The 25,697-nt window shown below is 37.7% G+C and overlaps 1 protein-coding gene across 6 annotated transcripts in view; it reads right to left on the bottom strand.

Moving 5' to 3' along the window:
- The window catches only part of FAM171B (family with sequence similarity 171 member B), a 191,242-nt gene that overhangs the window by 16,671 nt on the left and 148,874 nt on the right, over positions 1–25,697 (bottom strand). For 5 of the 6 annotated variants that reach the window (XR_010610624.1, XR_010610625.1, XR_010610626.1 and 2 more), the window contains 2 exons: positions 21,935–22,079; positions 7,790–7,888 (listed from right to left, as the gene is read on the bottom strand). The gene's annotated coding sequence lies outside the window, so the exon portion shown is untranslated. Of the gene's footprint in view, positions 1–7,789; positions 7,889–19,240; positions 20,679–21,934; positions 22,080–25,697 lie in introns of those variants that run through there. The other variant, XM_065669862.1, reaches the window with a different exon arrangement.

Here is a 25,697-nt window from a genome sequence, read left to right as displayed (position 1 = left end):
ACATGTGTCTGAATGAAACAATAATTGCAAGGCAATACTGTGCAATAATTACTGAGCATTTCTTCTATTTTCTCCTCCTTCCTTTCCTTTACTTTCTTGCTTCCTAGGGCAAAAGTTCACTAACACAGGACTATCCCATCTGTTTGCAAGATGACTGTTACCATTTTGGCTCTCAGCAACTTCAGTTTACAAATATTTGGCTGCAGTAAGAGCTGATGTTAAAGCTTTTTTCACTCAGAAAGAACTCTCACACAAAACTGTTATTAACTCCACCTTAATATTGATAATCAGTGCTTAAATGGGTAGAATATTATTTATTAACATTATTTATTTTCATGCTGTAATATTCACAACTCCATAAAAGATCAGGACTACAATCTGTAGGAACCTATGGAGACACTGCCTTTACACTGGTGAGTTTACAGTTTTAACAGAAAACAAACTAGGAAATAAACAAACAAACAAAAAACCCTAAAAAGGAGAATCAGAAAATTCTAGCTGATATTAAGGTAACTCATTTTTGTTACTGAATTCAAGTTAGTAGCAATTATTTGATAACTTGCCTTAGGAGAAAAGCCTGTAGATACATTAGCTAAATAAAGCGAAAACCAGCATCATTTGAAAGGTTAGAAAGAAAGAAGTGAGAAGAATACCATCTGACTGATGGGCATAGAAAATGATCTTAATGGCAATATTCTGCACTAGGGTGGCTAGAGCAGCCCAAGTAATCTGACTGCACATTTGTGTAGCCAGTGCCTTCCAAAGCCTATGAAACCAACAGAGTGGTACAAAGTAACTGCATTGTATGATGGTGACTGACTTTAGTTAAAGCCATCTTATAATGGTAAACAATTCACGAATTTCAAGATAGAACTTGTTAACTTGAGGATATACAAGACCATTTATTGTTCAATTTTTCTACATGTAGTGGAAACACCATTTCATGTAGAAACTATTAACAGTGTTTACAAACACCAGGATATGAATCACACAAAAATAGCTTCTTTGGTATACAATGTCAGTGCAAAAATAGGTTGCTTCAGAATGCTCAGGAAAGTGTCTTTAAGAGCTTTGGATCATATTTACTGATCTTACCAACTGACGTAGTGAAAGGCCAGTTTTTGATTCCATCAGAATTGATTCTAAATATATGTATTGCTCAATATGTCATAAGGTGTCCAAAATAAGCATTGGATACTTCTGTTACAGAATTACAAAGAATGGTACACATAATTCTTACCATCAGTTTCAAAACTGTGCCCGTTGTTGTAACCTTGTTGTGAATAGAACTACTGAACATTCACAGGCTATTTGTGACTTTATGGAAACTCGCCAAGTTATTCAGTGTGAAAATAGAGCCTTACGTGCCATATAGACCTCAGTCATTTTTTGACAAAAAGCAGTAGAGTTTGTTACATAGACATTTTAGCAACTGGAATCCAGATTTTTAAAAGTCAAGTCCTTTAGGTGAATATTTCCCAAGACGTTTGTCTAACTGAACAAAAGTCAAAGTGAATTTTTATTTGCTATCCTTCAATAGAAAAAGCAGCCCAGAAAGCCACCTGTATGTTGGACTGCATCAGAAGAAGCATGACCAGCAGTTCAAGGGAGGTGATTCGCCACATCTAATCTGCTCTTGTGAGACCCTACCTGGAGTACTCTGTCCAGCTCTTGGGACTCCAACATAGTAAGGACATAGACCTCTTGAATCAAGCCCAGAGGAAGGCCACAAAGGTGATCAGAGAACTGAGAGAGCTGGGTTTGTTCATCCTGGAGAAAAGAAGGCTCCAGCAGACCGGACTTAGAGCAGCTTCCAGTGCCGAAAGGTGGCCTACAAGAAGTCTGGATAGGGACATTTACAAGGACATGGAGTGAAAGGACAAGGGGCAATGGCTTTAAAATGAAAAAGGAGAGATTTAGATTAGATATTAGAAATAAAGCTTCACCGTGAGGATGGTGAGATACTAAAAGAGATTTTTCAGAGAAGCTGTGTCTGCTCCATCCCTGGCAGTGTTCAAGCCTAGGCTGCAAGGGGCTTGGAGCAACCTGGTCTAGTGGAAGATGACACTGCCCATGGCAGGTGGGTGGAATTAGATGAGCTTTAAGGTCCTTTCCAACCCAAACCACTCTATGATTTCATGCTTTAATAACTGGGACAGGAGTTGTGCTCTGGAATATACACACAAAAATATGTACAACGGGTTATTTCTTGTATTGCTCTCTTTGTTACCCATTGTCAGACATACTGATGCACCAGAATGAGAAAATCGCAAAAATCAAAGAATTAATCACTGATTATGGTTTGAAATTATAAGCACAACAATTTCCTTTGAATCATTCATCAAAAAGATTGGGAATTCAACTTCTGTCATATTTCACCTTTTACTGAATAAGTCATTTACATTCCTTTTTATTTTTCCATGTTATGAGATCACTTACAAAGCTTAAAATAACTCAGCAGTTCTACAAACATTTTTCAGTTTTAACATTTTCTTGTTTATTTACTATATGCATTAGGTTTTTGAAGAGCAGTTTCCCAGCAAATTTGTAAAAGCTTGTTCTTTAACAGAAAGTTAAGGGAGCTCCCTAGTCACACCAGTGCAAGCAGAAGGGCTCAATTTTGGAAATCTTTATTGAGCACATCCTTAAAATGTTTAATCCTATTGATTAGCAGCAAAACTATTTGCTGAAGTGTGTAAAAGATTATGAAATTTAGTCCAAAATGATGAAGATCAAAAATTCAGAATTACTACTAGGAAACAGTATAAAATAAAATTAAATCAAATTAAGGCTCACCCATCTTATTATTTATAATTATCCAGGAGGTTCCTCGATTCTGTGGAAGACAAGTTCCTCTTACAAGTAATTGAGGAGCTGACAAGGAGAGGTGCCATGCTTGACCTCGTGCTCACCAACAGGGAAGGACTAGTTGGGAATGTGATGCTCCAGGGCAGCCTTGGCTGTAGCAATCATGAGATGGTTTAGTTCAAGATCCTCAGGACAGTGAGAAAGGCACACAGCAAGCTCACTGGCCTGAACTTCAATAGAGGAGACTTTGGCCTCAACAGGAACCATGGGAAAAAGCCTTGGAGGGCATGGGGGCCAAAGACCATTGGTTGATATTCAAGGAGCACCTGCTCCAAGCTTTGTAGTGTTGCATCCCGACTAGACAGAAATGCAGCAGGAAGGCGAGGAGGCCTCCATGGATGGATAAGGAGCTGCTGAGAAAACTGAGGGGAAAAAGGAAGCTTATAAAAGGTGGAACTGAGGATAGGTTGCCTGGGAAGAATACAGAGACATTGTCTGGGAAGCTAGAGACTAGGTCAGGAAAGCTAAGGCCCAGTTAGAATTAAATCTGGCAAGGGATGTGAAAGATAACAGGAAGGGCTTCTATAGATATTGTCCTGGGTTCAGCAGTAGCAGTCATTTTTCTCCTTCTTAGTAGCTGGTGCGGTGCTGTGGTTTTGACTTTTAGCCTGGGAATAACAGGAGCAACTGGCAATGCAGAGGTAAACCCATCTGGGCTGCTGCACGGTGGCAAGATACCACTGCCCAGGTGCAGAACCTGGTGGTGAAGGTACGCCATGTAGATGCTCATGTGGCTGAGTTGGGCCACTGAGGAACACCAGAACAACCAACAAGTGGATAGAGCGGCTAAGATTGAAGTGGCTCAGACGGACTTAGATTGGCAACATAAGGGTGAATTACTCTTGGCCCGGTGGGCCCATGACACTTCAGGCCATCAGGGCAGAGATGCAACATATAGATGGGCTCATAATTGAGCACCCCAGAGAGAACTGAGTCAGACAATGGGAATTATTTCCAGAACAACCTTATAGACACTTGGGCCAAAGAGCATGGCATTGAGCGGGTATATCACATCCCCTACCATGCACCAGCCTCTGGGAAAATCAAACGGTACAATGGGCTGTTAAAAACTACACTGAGAGCAATGGGTGGTGGGACTTTCAAACATTGGGGTACACATTTACCGAAAGCCACCTGGTTGGTCAACACCAGAGGATCTGCCAACAGGGCTGGCCCAGCCCAGTCAGAACTTTAACATATTGTAGAAGTGGATAAAGTTTCTGTGGTATACATAGAGAATTTGCTGGGGAAGCCAGTCTGGGTTATTCCTGCTTCAGGTAAAGGCAAACCCACTCATGAGATTGCTTTTGCTCAGGGACCTGGATATACTTGGTGGGTAATGTGGGAAGATTGGGAAGTCTGATGTATACCTCAAGGGAATTTGATTTTAGGGGAAAGCAGCCAATGAACTCAAGTATATGCTGTTGCTTGCTATGTAGCACTTTTATAGCCCACAAACTAGATGTCTTCAGGTCACCAGTGACAGGCCCTGACTTCCCTTCGACCATCATCCCAACAAATAAACTTTGACAAAACCAGAAGAGCTCAGCAGTGACCAGACAAGTTCCACAGTGTCATCAGCAGGGAACAATCCAGCACTGCAAACACTGCACTCCGTCTCTCCTGCTCTGAAAGACTGTTACCAGAGACGGAGCCCGACATTACGGACCAGATGAACTCAGCTGCTTTATAGGGATTAGTCCATGCACTAAGGAATGATATCTCTCTCTTTGTGTGTGTGTGTGTATGTATATATATATATATATATGAGACAAGAGTGATGGCATATTGAAAAATGTGGGATGTGAGCATGACATGAATGGTATGAAATAAGGGGTGGATACTTTCCTAGGTTCAGCAGTAGCAGTCATTTTTATTCCTTCTTAGTAGCTGGTGCAGTGCTGTGGTTTTGACTTTCAGCCTGGGAACACACTGATAACACCAATGTTTTTAGTTGTTGCTAAGTAATGCTTACTCTGACCAAGGACTTTCTGAGTCTCATGCTCTGCCAGGGAAGTCAGAAGGAAGCAGAGACAGGACACCTGATCCAAACTAGCCAAAGGAGTATTCCATACCACAGTGTGTCCTTCCCAGAATATAAACTGGGGGCAGTTACCCGGAATGGCTAGATCGTTGCTCGGGTCAGGCTGGGTATTGCTCGGCAAGAATATTCTCTTCCCTTGTTATTTCCCTTATCATTATTATTATTGGTGGTAGCAGTAGTGGTTTGTGTTATACCTTAGCTACTGGACTGTTCTTATCTCAACTTGTGGGAGTTACATTCTTCCTGGAAAAAGGTAAGTATAACCTCCACTAGCAAGAAGGGGAATATGGAAGACCCAGGGAACTACAGACCAGTCAGTCTCTCCTCTGTGACTGGCAAAACCATGGAGAAGATTCTCCTGGAAAGCATGCTAAGGCACACGAAAAACAGTGAGGCAGTTGGTGACAGCCAGCACAGCTTCACTAAGGAGAAATCCTGCCTGGTCAATTTGGTGGCCTTCTATGATGGGGGTACAGAACTGATGGACAGGGGCAAAGCAGCTGACGTCATCTGCCCAGACTTGCAGAAAGCACTTGACACTGTCCCGCGCAACATCCTTGTCTCTAAATTGGAGAGATATCAATTTGATGGGTGGACCACTTGGTGGATACAGAACTGGCTGGATGCCCTCATGCAAAGAGTTGTGGTCAATGGCTCAATGTCCGGCTGGAGACTGGTAACGAGTGGTGTCCCTCAGGGATCGGTGTTGGGACCAGTCTTGTTTAACATCTTCATCGCTGACGTGGACAGTGGGATTGAGTGCGGCCTCAGCAAGTTTGCCAATGACACCAAGCTGTGTGGTTCGGTTGATATGTTGGAGGGAAGGGATGCCATCCAGAGGGACCTTGACATGCTTGTGAGGTGGGCTGATGCCAACCTTAGGAAGTTCAACCACGACAAGTGCAAGGTCCTACACCTGCATCAGAGCAATCCCAGGCACAGCTACAGGTCGGGCAAAGAAGAGATTCAGAGCGGCCCTGCGGAGAAGGACTTTGGGGTGTTTTGACGACAAACTTAACATGATCCGGGTGTGTGAGCTCGCAGCCCAGAAAGCCAACTGTATCCTGAGCTGCTTCAAAAGAAGTATGACCAGCAGGTTGAGGGAGGTGATCCTGCTACTCTACTCTGCTCTTGTGAGACCCCACTTGGAGTACTGTGTGCAGTTCTAGTGACCTCAACATAAGAAGGACATGGAGCTGCTCAAGCAAGTCCAGAGAAGGCCACGAGGATGATCAGGGGACTGGAGCACCTCCCGTATGAAGACAGGCTGAAAAAGTTTGGCTGTTCATCCCGGAGAAGGCTGCGTGGAGACCTCATAGCAGCCTTCCAGTATCTGAAGGGGGCCTACAAGAATGCTGGAGAGGGACTCTTCGTTAGAGACTGTAGCAACAGGACAAGGGGGATGGGTTTGAACAGGGGAAGTGCAGGTTATATATAAGGAAGAAGCTCCTTTCCGTGAGGGTGGTGAGGCACTGGAACAGGTTGCCCAAGGATGTTCTGAATGCTCCATTCCTGGCAGTGTTAAAGTCCAGGTTGGAGGGAGTCTTGTGTGACACGGCTTAGTGTGTGATGTCCCTGCCCATGGCAGGGCTGTTGGAACTAGATGATCTTAAGGTTCTTTCCAGCCGTAACTGTGGGCAGGTTTGTCATAGCTGTGAGCAGAGGCAAGAGGCCTAGGACAGAACTCTTGCTCCTTCTATTGAAACAAAGAGAGCTTGGGCCTTAACATAACCAGAGCATCTGGGGAGGCATATTAGGGAAGTAAGATTGCTGATGCTGTATAGTTAAGATGTTGAAAAATTGTGGTTGGCAAGCAATGTTTAAGTCGACATTGTTAACTTTTGAATGTTAGAACGTTACCCAATGGAATTGTTGTTGCTAGGCTTGTGATGTAAGTTAACCTTTGAATGTTAGCCAATGGAATTGCTGTATCTAAGGATATGACGCAAGCTGGAAGAACAAGATCGGTATATAACCCAGTGTATATGCAATAAACTTTGGCTATTGCTTGATCACTTTGATCGTTTCTGCATTGTCCATGACTCCCGCGTCTACACCTAACTATTCTATGATTATCAAACATGCATATTTATGAAATATTGCCAATACATGCATCAATTTAAAAAAAAAAAAAAAAGTTCAATTCTTACTCTTCTTTCATGATTTTTAATTTACAATTCAGTTACATTTTTTAATCTTTTATGCATAATCCTGATGTTTACAGCTAGTGTTACAACAGATTCATAATCTAACTTTTGTAAAGCAAGTCAGATACATAAAAGCTTCTCTCTAATGAAATCTCTGACTATCTCTGACCACAGATGACCCAACTTTTCTAGCAACAAACCTGTTTCTTTCTGCTATAATCTATAATACTTTGATTAAATCTCAAGGTATTTTCCACTTACAAGAAATGTACAGAGCTCTCAGAATATTATTCCTTAAGTAGGTATAAATTTTGCCTGTTGAATCTGTTCTGTTTTGCAAAAATCATTAAGAGTTTCCATAAATGTATGAATACTTCTATTTCATAATGGTAGAGAGAGCAGAGCCTAGATCTCCAATAAATGTCTTACAGACTGTGCTATACACTTCAGTCAATGTATTTCACCTCTCAGTGTAAGATGTTATGGGAGTGACAAGACGTTATGACACCATCTCTCAGAACAGCCAAAACTTACTGGTTAGGCTTCAATATATAAAACTCAGACCAGGAGTGCCTGGAAACCCGGGCATAATTTATGGAAACCATCAAAACATTTACAGTTTGGGTCAGTGTAGCTTCAGTGCAGTTATCTGATTTACTTCATATTAAGAACTTCATCATCATCATAATGTATTGCAATTCAGTCTTTGACAGTGTAAGATATCGTTTACCTGGCTGTTTTGATTTCTTCAGTTCTTTAACTTTTACAGCAGCAGCCCAATGTCCCATTGTATGAATTGTGTATATCACAGGAGACTTGTTCACATTATCTATAAGAAAAGTTAAAATTTTAAAATTATTGCAAAACTCATAGGAATTCATACGCTCTGAAAACAACAGAATGGTTAAAACAAACAAAAAAAATCCCAACCAAACAAGCAAAAAACAAAAACAAAAACATAAAAAAAAAAAAAGAAGTTAAAGGTGACTCCTCCTGCTCCTGCTAGGTAGTAATATATTTATATAAATATAAAGAAGTGAATCTAACTTGGAACACCATACATGAACCCTGATACATCACCGCTGCCATAAATACAGTACTTAAAAAAATTAATACAGAATCCATGAGGTCTCTTATCACCACTTGAAAAACTCAGAACAATAGGAATAGTTGAACTGCTTTGAAATTTTTTAATGACATTGAAATTAATTTAGTTATCATCATCTAGGGTATCTCTCTCTGTGTTGCCTCTGAAAGGCCTGGATTTTTAAGAGGGCTTAGGACATAATTTCAGAATTTCATGAATCTTTGCAGCAGATACTGACTGTTGGTGCTTCTATTACATTCAGCACAGTACACTCACAAGTTGACTGAGGGCTATCTATACAACCATAATGGAAATCTAAAATAATAATAATGTTTCAGGTTGGACACACTACAAAAGAAAGCAATTGTTAAAATACAGTAAAAACACAGTTTGGGCTTTTACTGGAACGGACTACAGGTAAAACCTCATTGAACTGTGAAAATTAAAAAAAAAACCCAAAAATAAAAAACAAATAAAAAACCCCCAACAAAACCAAACAAAAAAACCCAAAACACAAGAAAAAAACAACGAATACTAAACAAATCCCAAAACAACCAACCAAATAAAAACCGGTGGGAAATACTCTTCACAGCATTACTTTTTTAAGGCTAAAGCCTACAATAGATAAAGATCCTTAAATCCTTATTGAACTGCCTACATGAGAAAGACCTATAATAAAAGATAAGGAAAGAAAAAAAGAGACAATTCAAAATTAGAGGAAAATTACTATCCCATCATCAAAATTAATCATTGCCAGTTGTAACTTGGCAGTTAGATGCATCAAAGAGGAGAGCAGTAAATCAGTGTAAATTACATTCTAGTTCTTTAGAACAATAAGGAAACAGATCTACTGCTAAATCTCTGTTTTTAAATTTTAAAATGTTTAAATAAACTTTTTTCTTTTTTTCCAAGCTCTGCACCTGCTTACCCTTTCTTTATTTCTTAGTTTGTTTTAGTTGTTTAGTTCTTTTTTCTTATTTCACAGTGAGTTTTGTTTTTCTTAACAACAGTGCTCATTCACTTTTATTTCATGCTTACACATATTACAAACAAACACAGAAACAAATTCATGTAACATATTCTCAGAATTGTCTTCGTTATTTAGTTCTCTTCAGAGCATGTCTAGTTTTGCTTCATGTGAACCCTAGACAAGACCTTCCTGCCTACACTGAGAACCTGTGAAGAATTATGCACCCATCAGATTCCCTATGGATTCCTGAGAACAGTTGGTATATGGCCTCCCCCTTGCAAATTTCCGTACTGCCAATGCAAATTCATTGTTGTGCACAAAGAAAATGAACAGAAGTCAATGTGAGATCAGCACATAAGATGACAAGATACAGCCCCAATGCAGGAACAAGAAAAATGTGCTACTGCTGCTAGAAACTATTTTTGAACATACACACAACAAATTCTGTCAAATATTGATCTGTGAGAACTTTTTTTTTGCCTACAAAGCAAAAAATCCTTTCCTACCCCTGCCTTTCCACAGGATTCATAGCTATAGCTTATTGGATAGTCCACCTTTCCACTGTGAAACCTCAATGACAAAGGAAAAAATGACAAAAGCTAAAACCAGCCACAGTGAAACCAAACATGATGGTTGCATAAGAGTTGTTGCAGTTTGTTTTCTGTAGCAATAAAATCATCAGTTCCTTTTGAAAAACCTAGAAAAGAAATATACAAACACAAAAATATAGAGGGTAAATTAAACAGTGCAGAAGATAAATATATTTATGAAAGAAAAAAAACAACTCAAACCAAAAACTAACAAACTCCAGCTAAAGCAATGAAGAACTTGAAACTAGTACATTTCTAATGAATGTACCTCAGGGTAGCTTAGATGTACTCGGGTAGAGATGCCAAATTTAATCTTATTTTTAGCCACGGTTCTTCTGGTCTAGTACATTTTCAGATTGAGGAAATGGAGGCATAAAAAGGTAGAACTCCTTTAATAGAATAAATTCTGAGAACTCCACTAATAGAATAAATTCTGAGCCTACAATTAGAAAGAAAGTTTATCTTTCTCTCTCCAACTTTTGGACTGCCATTTCACTTGTCCCACAGTTAGGTAAAAATAAAGATAGAAAAAAAATACCACAGTTGCAGAAATGCAAACAATATTTAAAAAAATTAAAAGTTATCTCCAGAGTTCCCTTCCAATTCTGATGAGACTGTGAAACAAAACAGAAGTTACTCATGAAACTTGGTCTGGTCTGTTCCACTTTGGAAGATACGGCAATATGTAAAGACCGGTTTAGTGTGCAGCATGACCCATTTCAGACAATGAACATCACTGACATTTTACTGCAATGCCAATTTAGAAGAGTAAGTTTATACCCATCATAGGGAAGTGCAGCCCTTTGCTGTTTGGTTGTGTTTTTTTCTTTTTTTGCAATATTATTTGAATTTAAGCCTAGCTTATAAATTCTACTGACTTTTCTCAGCCTTCTTAATTAAGGAAAAGGTGTTAATTTTTAATATATATACGATATTTGTGTGGAAAACTATATTATCTTAATATGAAACATGTTACTTTTAAGACTGTAGGACACGTTAAGCATATTTAATTCACTGACAGTAAACCATTGTAACATCAAGTTCTGAATAAAACAGATTCCCCTTTGTTTTAGTAACAAGTCAGATTAAACCTGCCTGCTCTTAAAGTTGTATTTATTTTGAGTTAGTTGATCAATATGAGGCAATTTTGCTCAAGTAGTAGTATTTACACAATAACAACAACAAAATGTTGAATATTGCTACATTTTCACATACTTTCCTGCCATAAATGTCTGGTTAGCTATGTTTTTTTCATAATCTTTAATATCACCAATGTCTTTGACATCGAAATGACATGAAGACTCTGTGAAGTTCTAATAAAGCTATGAAAAATTTACATTGCTAAGATGTAACTTATAACAAGGGGGAAAAAAGAGACTTTCTGAAAGTAGAGTTCAAAGTAATTCTCTACAGATCAACAGCGTTTCATGTGAGAAATATATCTTCTCTTGGTTAGCACAAGCTAAGCACATACTTTGGGCAATCTCAAAAATTATTCTTTGACAATAACTTATGTTAAACGTTCTAGTGGTATGGAAAATGATGCTTCTTTTTTTGTATGAATTCAAGAAATTATAAAAAGCAGTTGAAGAATGGGCAGTATATATGGGAGTGGAGAGTGTGCAAAAAACCTTCCTTTGGAAATTACCTGAAAAATAAGTTTTGATTAGATGAACTCTCTTAGTATGTTTAAAACTCATGCATGTCCTGAATCAAATGCAGTTGAGGTTAACAACAATTTAATTCCAGATGTAATAACAAGTGCTAGAAACAGAGGAATACAAAATCCCAGAAAGTGGTTGAAAAAATCCTAATAGTATGCAATCTGGTAGACACAGGGAACTGTTAATACCACTGAAAGAGCAATGTACAACTGAAATTGCAAGAAAGGAACTGGCATAAAATGGAAAACATACCAAAGGCTAAACGAAATCATTACATAAAGAAAAAAAAAGAAATTAATCTAGAAGCTGCCAAGGAACCAAGAGGGTGTAATGTACTGAATGAGGCAATGCCACAAGGAAACAAATGTCAAAAGAGATAAGAAAAGTGATGAGAATGCAATAGGAAAAGTGTGAGAATGATATAACTGAAAAAGTAAAACAAGAAAACATGGACAACAGGATGAGACATATGTCCCTTGTGAGATCATCAGTCTTCACATTCTGAGTAAATGATAATTAGAATCAGTAATAAAATCAGAGAGGGAAATTTTAGGATCCGATTTGGGATGAAGAAGTGATATTAATGTATAAAAAAGCCAGGAAAACCAAATAATGGTCAAGATGGTTATAGTTTCATTGCCATTTAAAAATTCATATTTATCAGCATATGAAAGGATTGTAGCAAGAGGAGATAGAGGAAGCAGGGGAATCTGTTCAAGGCAGAAAAAACTCAAGTCCTCCATTTTCATGAATTGTATCTCTCCATGGAATAATATACCCACCATATGACTTTTTCTTTTTGAAAACTGAAATAACATAAAAAAACAATTTATATTTTCAAACTGAATCAGATACAGACTCAACAGTATTACAAAGGGTATAATAAATAAAATCCATGTGTTATCTAATTTTCTAGTATGCTTCTATTTGCAATAATGGAATAAAATGCTAAGATAACCACAGGATTATGTAAGAAGCTAAAAATTCTGCAACATTAGAATCTTTTCCTGTTTATTGTCTCACAGCGAGAACTATTATTCTTATCATGGCTTCAGGTATTGTGCTGGCTAAGTTACAAAGCATATATTTCTGTATACCATTTCTATCCTCAAAGTCTCACAGGGTTCAAACTGGATTTTATCAAGTCATAGTCAAGTGCATCATTTGTAATTTGCCAGTGCTCCACTTCTTGCTGTGTGAAACAATAGTCTGGCAGACCAGTTGTGTCACGGGCTTCTAAAACATGCATCTTCTTATCTGTTTGCAGAAACACTGATCATGTATTCTTATTTTATTTATTATTCTTATGATACGTATTCTTATTTTTCAAAAGGAATACATAGGTCTTACTGGCTGAACAAGTTAAGTCCTATTTCATTTCAATTTCTAAGGAAATTTATTTCCTTACAATCTGCACAAATTCAATGGAATAGTTCTTAAGGGCATCATCAGGGTATCTGACCACTATGTATTAAGGAAGTATCCTTATTTTACCCTGCATAGATGCAATAAAATAAAATGGAACCAAACAATAAGCGGCTAACATGCTATTCTGACTAGTTCCAAAGCAACTTTGAATAAGGAAAGGTTAAAAAATAATTAAATAATCCCACCTACAAGAAACTCAAAGGACATTTTTCTCTAATTTTCACCATTTTTCTCCAATTTTCACAATTTGGCAAATTATATATTATATAATTATAATTTTATATATTATAAATAAAGGCAAATTATACTAATAATTTCCCTTTAGTTCAGTTAAACAATTAATTATTGTTAATCTCCAATAATACTCAGATGAACTCTCCCTGCATTTTCTAGGAGATGACTGTGTTCGTAAGAGAGACCACATGTAAAATACTTGACCAGTTCTCCTCATTAAGAATGTATTGCAATTAGTATCAGCCCATTTAAGATTCTTTCTTGTCTACACATCTGAATGCCTAAACATGTCTACCATAAAGTAAGAGATTACCTAGAAATAGCATTAATATTAATCAGTGGTGATTCTAAGATTTTGGATAGGGCTAAGATATCAGTAGCTCTGAGTTTTAGGCCATATAATATTGGCTTTTCACCAAAATTTAATTTAGACAACTAGTTAGAAAGAAATCCCCTAAAAATTAAAGAGTTACAAACAACATCTGCAATTTAATCTTCATTAAAAAAAAATATACTATAGTATTTACTAGGTGTGTTCCACAGGAAAAACAGAGCAACAAAATACATTGCTATCTTATCCTTAAGTTTACATCTGAAGAAACAAAAATGTTCTTGTATTCATTGTCCCATTGTATCTCTACTAGATCAGATAAAGAGGGTGTGTTCTTGTTGTCTTTGAAGTTGTATCACTCACTTAAGTGATAGTGGGATTTGAGCTGCATATTTAAACAGCATCTAAACAAAAAGCTTGAAAGACATTGTATATAGTTTATGCAATAGTATCCATAATTCAGTTGTTAGTACATGATATCTTATTCTGTTATGAAAGTATGTAAATTATTAGGGTGATCACTGAAAAGCTCACAATCATAATATCTACATTGTTTCTTATCAGTAGTTCTTTCCTGTCCCACAGAAAAACTGTTTAAATTTAAGCAACTAGCCATTGAATAACAGTAAAATTCTTCAGGTTTTTAAAGATACATTAGAATTCCTTTTCTTCCTAAACATGGTAAAATTTTGCTCAGACACCACACCCTGGAAAAACATATCTGAATTATTCTATTAAAAAAAAAGCTAGGTTCCAGTGCCTTAATGAGTTATCTGTCCCTGGTATCAACTGATTCTCAAGGGTTCTTCAAAAAACAACAAAATTCCGGCCAAAAATAATGTGCAGAAACTCACTCATTTCATAAATATAAGGAAATTAACTATTTTGCTGAACACTTCCTATAGTTCCCGCTTTCTTTCTCCATTGCATTTGTGTCTCCACCTCCTGCACCACTGCCTAAAATAACTTTCCCATCTGCACATGCATTCGGTTGAATCATAGAATAATAGAATAGTTAGGGCTGAAAAGGACCTTAAGATCATCTAGTTCCAACCCCTTGCCATAGGAAGGGACACCTCACCCTAGACCGTGTCATCCCTGGCAGTGTTCAAGGCCAGGTTGGACAGAGCCTTCGGTGACACAGTCTAGGATGAGGTGTCCCTACCCATGGCAGGGGGGCTGGAAGTAGATGATCTTAAGGTTGTTTCCAACTTGACCTATTCTATGATTCTATTATTATAAGGAACCTAAAACTAGTTCTGTGTTTAGTCCTCATCTGATTTGGACTTGTACAAGCAGAAAAAAAATAGTAATACATCTCTCCTATCTTTTTATCATAAAGTCTCTTAAATCACACCTTCCTCATGCCTTCAACTAAGGAGTCTATTTTAATAAAAAATAAGATTTCTCTTGTTTAATGATTATATGGAGTTCTTGGTAGAGAGAGTGTTGGAGGAAAAAAAAAATTAAAACAAGATCTTTTTTCCCCTCCCTTTTCCTTTGATATATTGGAAAATAATGTTATCATAAATAGACATGATTTACTATCAAGGACTATCTATACTTTCATCATTATTAGCAATGCAATTTACAGTAATAAATCAGCAACTGTAGACCATAACCTAAAATATCAGAAGAAAACTCGTAGACATACTTTAGCAACTCTGATATACTGGCAAAAATTTCTGAAACTTAATTTTACCCTGTGTGAATAGTTACACTTGCTTTGAAGTATTAACAGTAAAACACTTCTCAAATTTGATATAAAATGCAATCTGTAAAGAACACAGGTTAGAAGGCAGTATTCAAGAGACATTTTAATTGTTCACTTGTACACTTTAGAAAATGCTACCCCATTGTAAAATATATACTGGTTATACCCATCGCAGTTCTAAACCTAAAGGCACCTTGAGGTTCTGGTTTTGGGTCTCTGAGCTCTGCTTGTGAATAGGAAATCTGTGAGGATGTATTTGTGTTACTATATAACTACAGCAAATATACAGTCAGGTTTCTCTACTAGCTTTGTATGATCCACTTTGTACTTTATTTTGATTTTTTTTCACCTGTCAAGAGTTCTACATGGAATAGAAGCATAATGACCCAACTCCACCCGAGCCGGGTATTTCCTGGTAATTAGTTAATGGCAGTTAAGGGATTTTAGATTTGCTGTTGGCACTCAACTCAATGAATTGTCAACCATCAGGAAATAGCCTCCCCTACCTGTCCTATCTGCCAAATTACCAATTAAACATCTAATACCGAAAAGCAAACAAGGGTTTTATGTTATTAGTTTAATCCATTTCAATGAAATTAATTAATTAAACATTTAACTGCCTAAAATCTGAAAAATAGGCAATTTACATGGTGTACCAGTGACAATTTTTACTTGTGGAAATCGGTTATAAAGTAACATAAAGCAATATACAAATTAAGTAATAGAAGAGACAGGCAACTGCCTACATATCATGCCCTTATGAAAGCAATATAACTATTTTGTAAGGATACATACATTAGTCTCATAAATGTTGCTGGATAGCTCCTCATGATAATTTTACAGCTGAGTACAAACACTGGAAAGCCAAAAACTTAACTGAAAATATTTGTGTATTTGGTCTGTATTTGCTAAATAGGAAGAAAAACATGAAGAAAAGGAGAGAGAAGGAAGAAAGGGGGGAGGAGAAGAGGAATGGGAGACAAGTGTTGAAATGGGTCACATTCTGAGTGATTAAATTCACAATATCAAATTTTTAAAAATGAAAGCAAAGTGGGGCTGTTCACCTTCCACCTTATAACTCAGAACTCAAATGGCACAGCCAGAATATTTGGGAATTAGGGTAAATACCACTGTGCATCCCTTAAAGCACATATTTAAATCAAACGGCACTCTTGATTCCTTAGTCTCCTGCAGGAGGTTCTTATATTCTGCAGTACCTATTAAAAAGAAAAAAACCAACAATCTTTCCTGTAGAAATTATTCTATTTTAGAGAAAGCACAAAAGCATTAATTACACCAATAATTTCCTGCATAAATTATTCCATTTTAAATAAAATACAATAACATTAATTGTACCAAAGAACCAAAGCACAAGTTCTAATGCAGACAATGAATCAGAGGTGCCCATCAACAGCTTATTTACAATGCTGTAGACAGAAGGAAACACACCTGCCTGGTTGGTTTTCAGCGACTCCTTCATTAAAAAAAAAACATTTTTTTTTTAATATTTTTGAACAAAATGTTACGATCTGACTGGAAATAAATTTGCCTCTTTTTTTGAATAATAAAATACATTTTCATATTGACTGTTAAGATGAGAAATCAGTCTGTTTATGAGCTGAATAAATAAATCATATTCATACAGCCCACTCAAGGGAAATCATTCTCAAGTCTCACTGTTGTAAATGTCCAGCCCACTTTTCTCAGGCTTGTATATTTATGTCTTCTGCAGAGACTAAACACAGTTTTAATTCTTCAAAGATTAGACAAGGAGATGTGTTAAGCCATGCTCAGGGTTTGGGTTAGAAAATACTCTAAACTACTTCTGACTTTATTACTTTTCAGTCTGTTTCACAAATGTGGGACTCAGAAACATACAGCACGAAAAGCATTAGTGGCCATTATTGTATCATCAGAAGCAGCCAGAACAAGAACAATGGGAGCTGTTTCCAGCAATGATGAGGAAGGCTTTGTTTGGATTATCCCTTGGTACAGCGGTTACTATTGGGTAGCACCATAACCAGTAGGCAATTGCTCATTTTTCAGCTTCCTACAATGTCATTACAAAGAATGAAGCTTTCATCTCTCTAAAACAAATACTACCTCTTGCTTCTGCATAAACTTCACTTACACCAAATCATATGGTTTAAGCAAAATTAAAGAAAGAGTACATTTTACATGTCCTTTTTTGCAAAACTGAAGAATAAGGTTTATCAAATATGACTTCTCATTAGTTCTCCAACACTTCAAAAAGTGAGACCTCCTGCTAGAAAAACTATACATTTTATTAGATTGCTGTCATTACTTATAAAAAAATCCCCCAACTTTCTAAGCACAAATCATGTGTTCTTTGCATGCTTAATAAGTAGGAGCCTGCATCAATGCCTAAGGGAGTCAGTGGAAGATCTTGAACTTAATGAACCAATTTTTTTCGTCGATGTTGTTAGTCAGGCTCAATAGGTTTTTCAAGTTGCAAAGGCAACAATGAAGAGTTGACAGAACACGATACCATTTCTTTTAAATAAATTACTTTTAATCTTTTCAGAGAGATTTTCAAAAGCTGTTGACAAGGGACTTGCTATGTTTCAGCTGAAATAGAAGACAAACTTCACCTTAACTTCAGTAGTTGCATGTTATTATTAACCCAAAGTTCTCTCCAAAATTTATCCTGTAATTTAATATTTGCACTTTAAGAAAAAAGTTTGTTTTGCTACTGCCATAACAAAATTCCTGAGTCAGTGAAACTGAATCTTTTGGGGCCTGCAGGTACTTAACACATGTACTGTAATAAGAGCCAATGTTACGTTATGAAAGTTGATATATACAATATACTAATATTAAACAATTCAGCAGTGTAAAAGCTAATAGGCACAAATGTTAAGTCTGACTGCAGCTGCATTTCCTCTTAGAGTGAATCCTCCAAGAAACTTTAAAAACATGTGTCATTCCAAAGTAATTTACCACAGTAAAATGCTTCTCTCAGCACTAGTTATTAGTGCCAGAAAGTTGCGCTCATTTGCTTTGTGTTTAATAACAAGAAGAAACAACATCCTTCTAGAAAAGAAGTACTACTTTGCAACCACCACATGAAAGTAAAGCTACAGTTAATAGAAGCAATATTTTAAATTATGCTGGAGCATGTTTCTAAATGAAAGTTCTGCCTTTCAAATATACCTGAATTAATTTTTTGGGGAAAGAAAACACTCTACCTTATGTAACAAGCAGCAAGGTTTTATTCAAAGGAATTTTACAAATAGGTACTCTCCTATTCATGTTTTTATGATTCAAACTATTGTTGCCATTAGAAAGTGGAGCTACATAGAATAAAACAATGCTTGCATTGCTGTACATTGTGACCGCTCTCCTTACACTTCAGTCCCAAGGCTGTTCTCATTCATAGCAGCAGCCAACGGCTCCAAAAAACTAAAACTGCATAAAAAAGGTGTTGAAACACCCTGGCAACTTTCATTCTGCAGATGAAATAGGCAACCAAGAGAAGATACAGAAAGGATGCACCACTGGTGAAATACAAAGGAGTTTAATTCACCTCTGAGGTGTAGATACCAGAAAAGAGGACATTTAGCCCCAAGAATCCTTCCATTTACATCAAAGTTGCATCTGTTTCTGCATTTAGTATAGGATTTTATAATAAAATACATCAAGATCAGAACTGACAGATTTAAATACCTATGGTAAGGCAACTTATATCCAAATGGAAGCATCCAGATGAATCCAGATTGCCCATCTTCTAATTTTCTTTTATCTCGTCCAGCTCTAGAAGAGCTATAAGAACCCAATGCATCCAAACATCAGACCCCTAAAATTATACCTCATTCTAGGCTGCAACACTAAAAATTGTAACCTAAAGACAATGCTCTTATAAGGTTTGTACTGTCTACACACACTATGCTCATACCTCAGCTCTCAATCCCTTTCAGGGAGCATTAAATGCATGTTGACATAACAGTGTACAGAAAATTGAGTATCCAGTCCACCCAGCTCACCAGGACTAAGAAACCTCTGATCCAGAAGCCATGCACCGGCATTAAGGGTATGCTGAGAAGCAAGGTATGTTAACTCAGGCTCAGTGCCATGCAAATTAGGTTACAAAACTCCTGGCCAGAAGTGCCTCCCATCACAAATACAGGAGAACAGATCAGATCTATAACAATATGTTCTTTATTCTTACATGGGTAGATATACTTCGTGTTTTCTCAAAACATAGCATGCAATTTCTACATCTTCTCTTTTTAGCTATGAACCTGATAGGAAGATGGTTTTAGATGAGAAAATGGATTATTAGTCATTCCTTCCCACCGATAAAGGATCATAATTCCTTTTAAACTACTTGAGTATCGACTGAAAATTTGCATAGGGAACTTGTGAATAAAACAAATCCAACAATCAAAATAAAGTATTTAAGGATATCTATATATGTCAAAGCACATCAAAAGGTATATAGGTATATTTTTAATTCAGTTTATTGCCTACAGCATAAATTCAACACATGATCTGATTTGTACAGGACTGCAATAAATGGGTGTGAGTTCAAAGCCACTACAACCCCTTGATTTTTAGAGAGGCAGAAACACAAAGTCAGTATAGAAACAAGCAGCAAAGCAGTGGGAATGAAAACCTGTGAAATAAAGATGGATATTTACACATATCAGTTGATTATCCACTTTTTTAATAAAACAGCCACATTTATACAAAATACAAGACATTTGTGAAGAACAGTAATTCAATTCATTCAACAGGAATACAGAAAGTTGCTAACAGGCTCCAAAAATAGTCTACAGCACTGAGCCAAATATTACATGATAAAAAAGAGTAAAAGCTACACATACACATAAACTTTGCACAAAAATGTCCCTGTGTTTCCAACCTTTTCAGAAGGCAACTTAAAAAAACAGTGCCTGATCTTTTGGATTGGCCCGTAGGACTCCAAAGTCACAGAAACAAGCTGCAATTAAAAAAGGGCGTAATGAGGAAAGGTCATGAAAAATGAATAGGAACATGACCCAGCACTACACAGCAGAAAGGTACAAAAACAAGTGGGATGGGAAGGCGCCAGCCAGCATGCCTTCCTATCTAATCAGCTGTGTCTCTGATAAAGGAGGAAGTAAGTTAAGGGAGGGAGTCTTCAGCACTTATAACAATCCCCAAGACTCCATTTTCTGCTCTGGTAATGTGGTGTCTTTAGGACTCAGGCCAAGAGAATAACTAAAATGAACCTTAGCAGTCACTAATTATCAGCTTCATATTTGTTCACGGATAATAGTGACCTGTTTGAACTGGGACAGCTGATGCTGCTTTTCACAAGTTATTTAGCACTGTCAACACAATGGTATTCATTTCACTCTATGAAGCCTCACATAACAAACCGATACACATCTCTACCATGGCAAGACTGTACAGGTGCATTGCAAATACCCGGTCTTGTGCTGACTTTCACACTTCATTTCTCCTTGAGCATCTCGATGTTTCAAGCACACTGTTCTGATTCCTCACTTCTTGTAAGAATTACACAATCACTGCAGATGTTCTCTAGGAGAAATCTGTCCAATTCCAAGTGTGAAGAAGTAATGTTTCTTCAGATTTCTAAGATGCAACACAATGTGAAGAGATTTCACATTTTAGTAACTTAGGAGTTCTGATTCATGAACATAGTTCATACGAGCTAACAAGGTTATCCAAGATCTTGCCATCCACTCTCCAAAAGAGTACATGGGCAACAGAGACCTATGAGAATCAACTGTTCATTTGCCATAGTTTATGGACTAGCACTTGAGGCAAACTGGTAAGTAACATATTTGTATGGTTTGCTACCATGTGGTTTTATTTTTGCAACAAGAAAAATTAATTCCTCCACAAAGAAAAGCCAGCAAGTCTTCAACTGAAGAGACCAAGGAATTCCTTGGAAGAGAAATGGAGAAATCATTACTTATAAGCTATTTCACCATCTTTTTGCATTTAATTTCTCTTAAATTTTCCCTTGTCAGGTACCAAATGTTGGGTTTTGCTATACTTTTCTGCATTATTTTAGAGAGTTTTTACCCTCCTGTGCCCAAGACAATCCATGAAGCTACTCACATACTGTTACCTAGGATATTTACTTTTGCTTTCACTGGGCTTTCAGCAGTAAGCATAAATGATGTCCAAAGATGGCAAAGGTCTTCAAGATATTTACTGTATTCTACTAACCATACCATTTATATTTCTCTTGATTATTTCCTATTCCAGTTATAATGGCATAAGCAGCACAATCTAGATAACCCTGCTTATGTTCAACTGAGACGCAGTACATATAGAGCACTTTCATTTAAAAAGAAACTGAATAACACCACTGAATTACAGAAAAAGTGTGGGTATTTCATACATTGCTTGTGAAATCCTTGGGTTTTCTGTATAAACCCAGTTTTGATATTAATTACGTCTTTGAATATTACTTATAAATCTGAAAATTTAATTAATTAATTTTGTGCTTTATGGCTGTGTGGTAGTTGTTGAACTAGTTGCGTGCTTTGTGAGAGGTTGATTTCTGTTTGCAGGGGGAAAGCTGTTTTATTTCTTGTATGAAGAAGCATAGCTTTCTAATGCTATAGCAATTAAGCAGAAGATTAAGTAAAATGCACATAAACTTGAACTGGAAACTATGAGAGGAGAGCACTGGAAAAACTCCTTTGCATCTCTGTTCTCAACCATCTCTTCCTGTCATTTTAAAAACATTTATTTTCTAGGTTCCTGTGTATATCCATGTGGGTAGAGCTGAAAAGCATCAATATCCAATTGATACCCATCCTTCACAGTGTTCTCTTGCAAAAGTTGTCTGAATTTAATACCTAAGGTAATTTTACCTGCATTACTGCAGTTTGCTCTGCATCCCATTTGAAAGGCAGAATCATCAGATGGAGGAGGAAGCAGGAAGCTTTTCTAGCTGCACAGACCTCTAGGATCTCTGCCTCAAGATACTAATGGTGACCACCAAAGGAAGAAGGGAGCCTGCAAAGAAACACGTAACTTCTGTTCAAATTGCTCAAACAGCACTATGCCTATAAGGATTTTTCCAAACAAGCACCAAGATTTTTTTGAGAATTCATTCATAAATATGTTTCAGTGCTTTGCTGCATTGATTCTGAACAGCACTCTAGAGCAGAACTGCAACACATTTGAAATAATTGCTTTGGGTTTGATCCAATAATTACTTTAATGAGAAAAGTGAGCTGTCTATATTAAGATACCTTGCTTACACAAGCTGCTTCACCACAGCTAGAATTCACTGGTCATTACTAATGCTGGTATAGAGAAAATGGCAGGTGCCAGCTTTCTAGGTTTAGTTAGTTTTTAAAGGCTTTAAAGCAAAGTAGCTCATTCATTTGCATGCAGGCCAAAAATCACGTTCATGGTCATTGATTAAAAAAAAAATCAACTGATTCATATTTACCTCTTCACCATCTAAAAGAAAAACTGATTGAACATATTTGAATATCTCAAATTAAACAGAAATGGTGGACTTAACTGAATATTTCACTAAATTTCAGATTATGTTCACAATCTGGAAAATGTCCCCAGTTGTACCCTGGATAAAAACATTGTGATTACTTTAGCAGTTTTCTCTGTTCTGTGTGACTAATCATCATCACTTTACAGTTAAAGGTAAAATATCTGGTTTAGAAAATAACCAACCTAACAGTTTTCCACACTTCAATATGACTTCAGAGATGCTAAAACTTGCACCTGGGTAAACACAATCCAAGAGTGCAGCATAGGCTGGAATCAACCTGGTTGGGGAGCAGCTCTGTGGAAAGGGATCTGGGAGTCCTGGTGCACTACAAGCTCACTATGAGTGAACAGTGTGCTGCTGCGACAAAGAAAGGTAACAGGATGTTGGTTACATCAACAAGGGCATCCCTAGGCCAGATAAAGAAGTCATTATCCCACTCTATGCACGGCTTGTCTAGCCACACCTGGAATACTGTGTTTAGTTTTGGTCCCCACTATATAAAAAAGATTGACAGGATGGAGAGAAGGGCCATGAAGATGATCAAAGGACTGGGAAGCTGTATGAAGAAAGGCTGAGAGAACTGGGTTTCTTCACTGTCCTGGGTTCAGCAGTAGCAGTCATTTTTATTCCTTCTTAGTAGCTGGGGCAGTGCTGTGGTTTTGACTTTCAGCCTGGGAACAGCGCTGACAAACCCAATGTTTTTAGTTGCTGCTCAGTAATGTTTACTCTGACCAAGGGCTTTCTGAGTCTCATGCTCTGCCAGGGAGGGGGGGAAGTCAAGTGGAAGCAGAGACAGGACACCTGACCCAAATTAACCAAACAGGTATTCCATACCACAGCACATCATGCCCACTATATAAACTGGGGGCAGTTACCTGGAAGGGCTAGATCACTGCTTGGTAGAGCTAGGTATCTGTCGGCGGGTGGCGGGTGGTGAGCGGTTGTATTCTCTTCCCTTGTCATTTCCCTTATCATTGGTGGCAGCAGCAGTGGTTTGTGTTATGCCTTAGTTACTGGACTGTTCTTATCTCAACCCATGGGAGTTACATTCTTTCGATTCTCCTCCCCATCCCTCTGGGATCAGGGGGGAAAAAGGAGGGGGGGGAGGGCGTGGGGAGCAAGAGAGAAGCTGTGTGGTTCTGAGTTACCGGCTGGGCTTAAACCACAACATTCACCCTAAAGAAAAGAACACTCAGGGAGACCTTATCACCACGCTCCAGTATTTAAATGATGGCTACAAAGAAGATGGAGACTCCCTTTTCACAAGGGGTCACATGGAAATACAAAGGGTAATGAGCACAAGTTACTCCTGGGAAGATTCTGGACAAGAGGAAAATTGTTCACAATGAGAATAATTAACCATCAGAATACTCTCCCCAGGGAAGTGATAAGATTCCCTAGTGTTGGACAATTTTAAGCTTTGGCTGGACAGGGTGCCAGGCCATCTTGTCTAGACTGCTTTTGCCAGAGTTGGACCAGATGATCCTTGAGGTTCCTTTCAACCTGAAATTCTATGATCTATGATGATAAAACAACAACAAAACAACAATAAACAAAAACACTTCAAAAGTTTACAATATGATAAACAGAAAAGCTGTAAACAGAGCTACCTGTGTAATTAATATATTTCAATACTTTCCCTGGTTTCACAAGTCTCGGTCTGAATTTTGTGAAGACATGATTTAAAGATTGACCTAAAATATTAAGGCAATATTCATATATTATTAGGCTGCCTATATTCATATATTATTAGGCTGCTGATCAGACTAGCATTTCTTTTTCAGCAAACTAGCCTCTCCTTTCACAGAGAGGATTATGATCCAGGAATTATCCTGGAAAGGCTTGCTCACATGTTTTTATTTGTTTCTACAGCCACCTTTCTGTTTCTTCAGCTTCCTAGCCAAGTAAATGCCTTTATGTTCTCTAGACTGTTTCACAACTAGAACACCTCAAAATACTTTGATAGCACCACTTTTTTTCTCCTCTTCATATCATAGGGAAAGGAGGAGCCCTCATACCCTTAGGAACAACAGAAACATTTCATAGAATTGGAAGAGGAAATGTCACACTGTAATGAAATGTCTATATACATGATGTTTCGAACCGGACATGAGTCTCTACTGCTCTTAGTCTGATACTTATTTGAAACTCAGATGGAAACCTCACAAGAAATAACAGCTTCTTTCTGTGAAGCAATGCCCTGGGTTCAGCAGTAGCAGTCATTTTTTCTCCTTCTTGGTTGCTGGTGCAGTGCTGTGTTTTTGACTTTCGGCCTGGGAAAAGCACTGATAAACTCAATGTTTTTAGTTGCTGCTCAGTAATGTTTACTTTGACCAAGCACTTTCTGAGTCTCATGCTCTGCCAGGGAGGAGGGGAAGTCAAGTGGAAGCAGAGACAGGACACCTGACCCAAACTGACCAAACAGGTATTCCATACCACAGCACATCATGCCCACTATATAAACAGAGGGCAGTTACCCGGAAGGGCTAGATCACTGCTTGGTTGGGCTGGGTATCAGTTGGTGGGTGGGGAGCAGTTGTATTCTCTTCCCTCGTAATTTCCCTTATCATTATTAGTATTGGTGGTAGCAGTAGTAGTTTTGTGTTATACCTCAGTTACTGGACTGTTCTTATCTCAACCCGTGGGAGTTACACTCTTTCAATTCTCCTCCCCATCCCTCCGGGACTGAGGGGAGGGAAGGGAAGAAGGGGTGGAGTGAGAGAGAGACTGTGAGGCTGACTGGGTTTTAACCACAACAAGCAAGATTTCTGGAAAGTGAAAATCAAGCACTGAAGAAAGCCAGCTATAACTTCCAGACTTGAAACACATGGCATAAAACAGCCCACATGCTGGAAAGCTACCCTCTCCATTCCACTTGTGTAAGAAAAGGTACAGACAGCAGAATGAAAACTTGTCATAAACCAGGAAATAAATTTGCTTTCTACCTTTCACTGCATCAAAGGATGGGGTTAACAGTCATCAGAAAATGCGGGGATTGTAAGTGATATACATCCTCCTCGCCTGAGAAGTTAAGGGAATTACTTGACCAAGGAGGGAAGCCAAACAATTAAGTCTGCTTTTATAGCTGCTGGTTTATTGCACATGAATCCAGACTA

Source organism: Lathamus discolor, chromosome 3 (genome assembly GCF_037157495.1).
Source record: "Lathamus discolor isolate bLatDis1 chromosome 3, bLatDis1.hap1, whole genome shotgun sequence".
Classification (NCBI taxonomy): domain Eukaryota; kingdom Metazoa; phylum Chordata; class Aves; order Psittaciformes; family Psittacidae; genus Lathamus; species Lathamus discolor.
The sequence above is the reverse complement of the archived record's forward strand: the minus strand, read 5'-3'. Positions and strand labels throughout refer to the sequence as shown.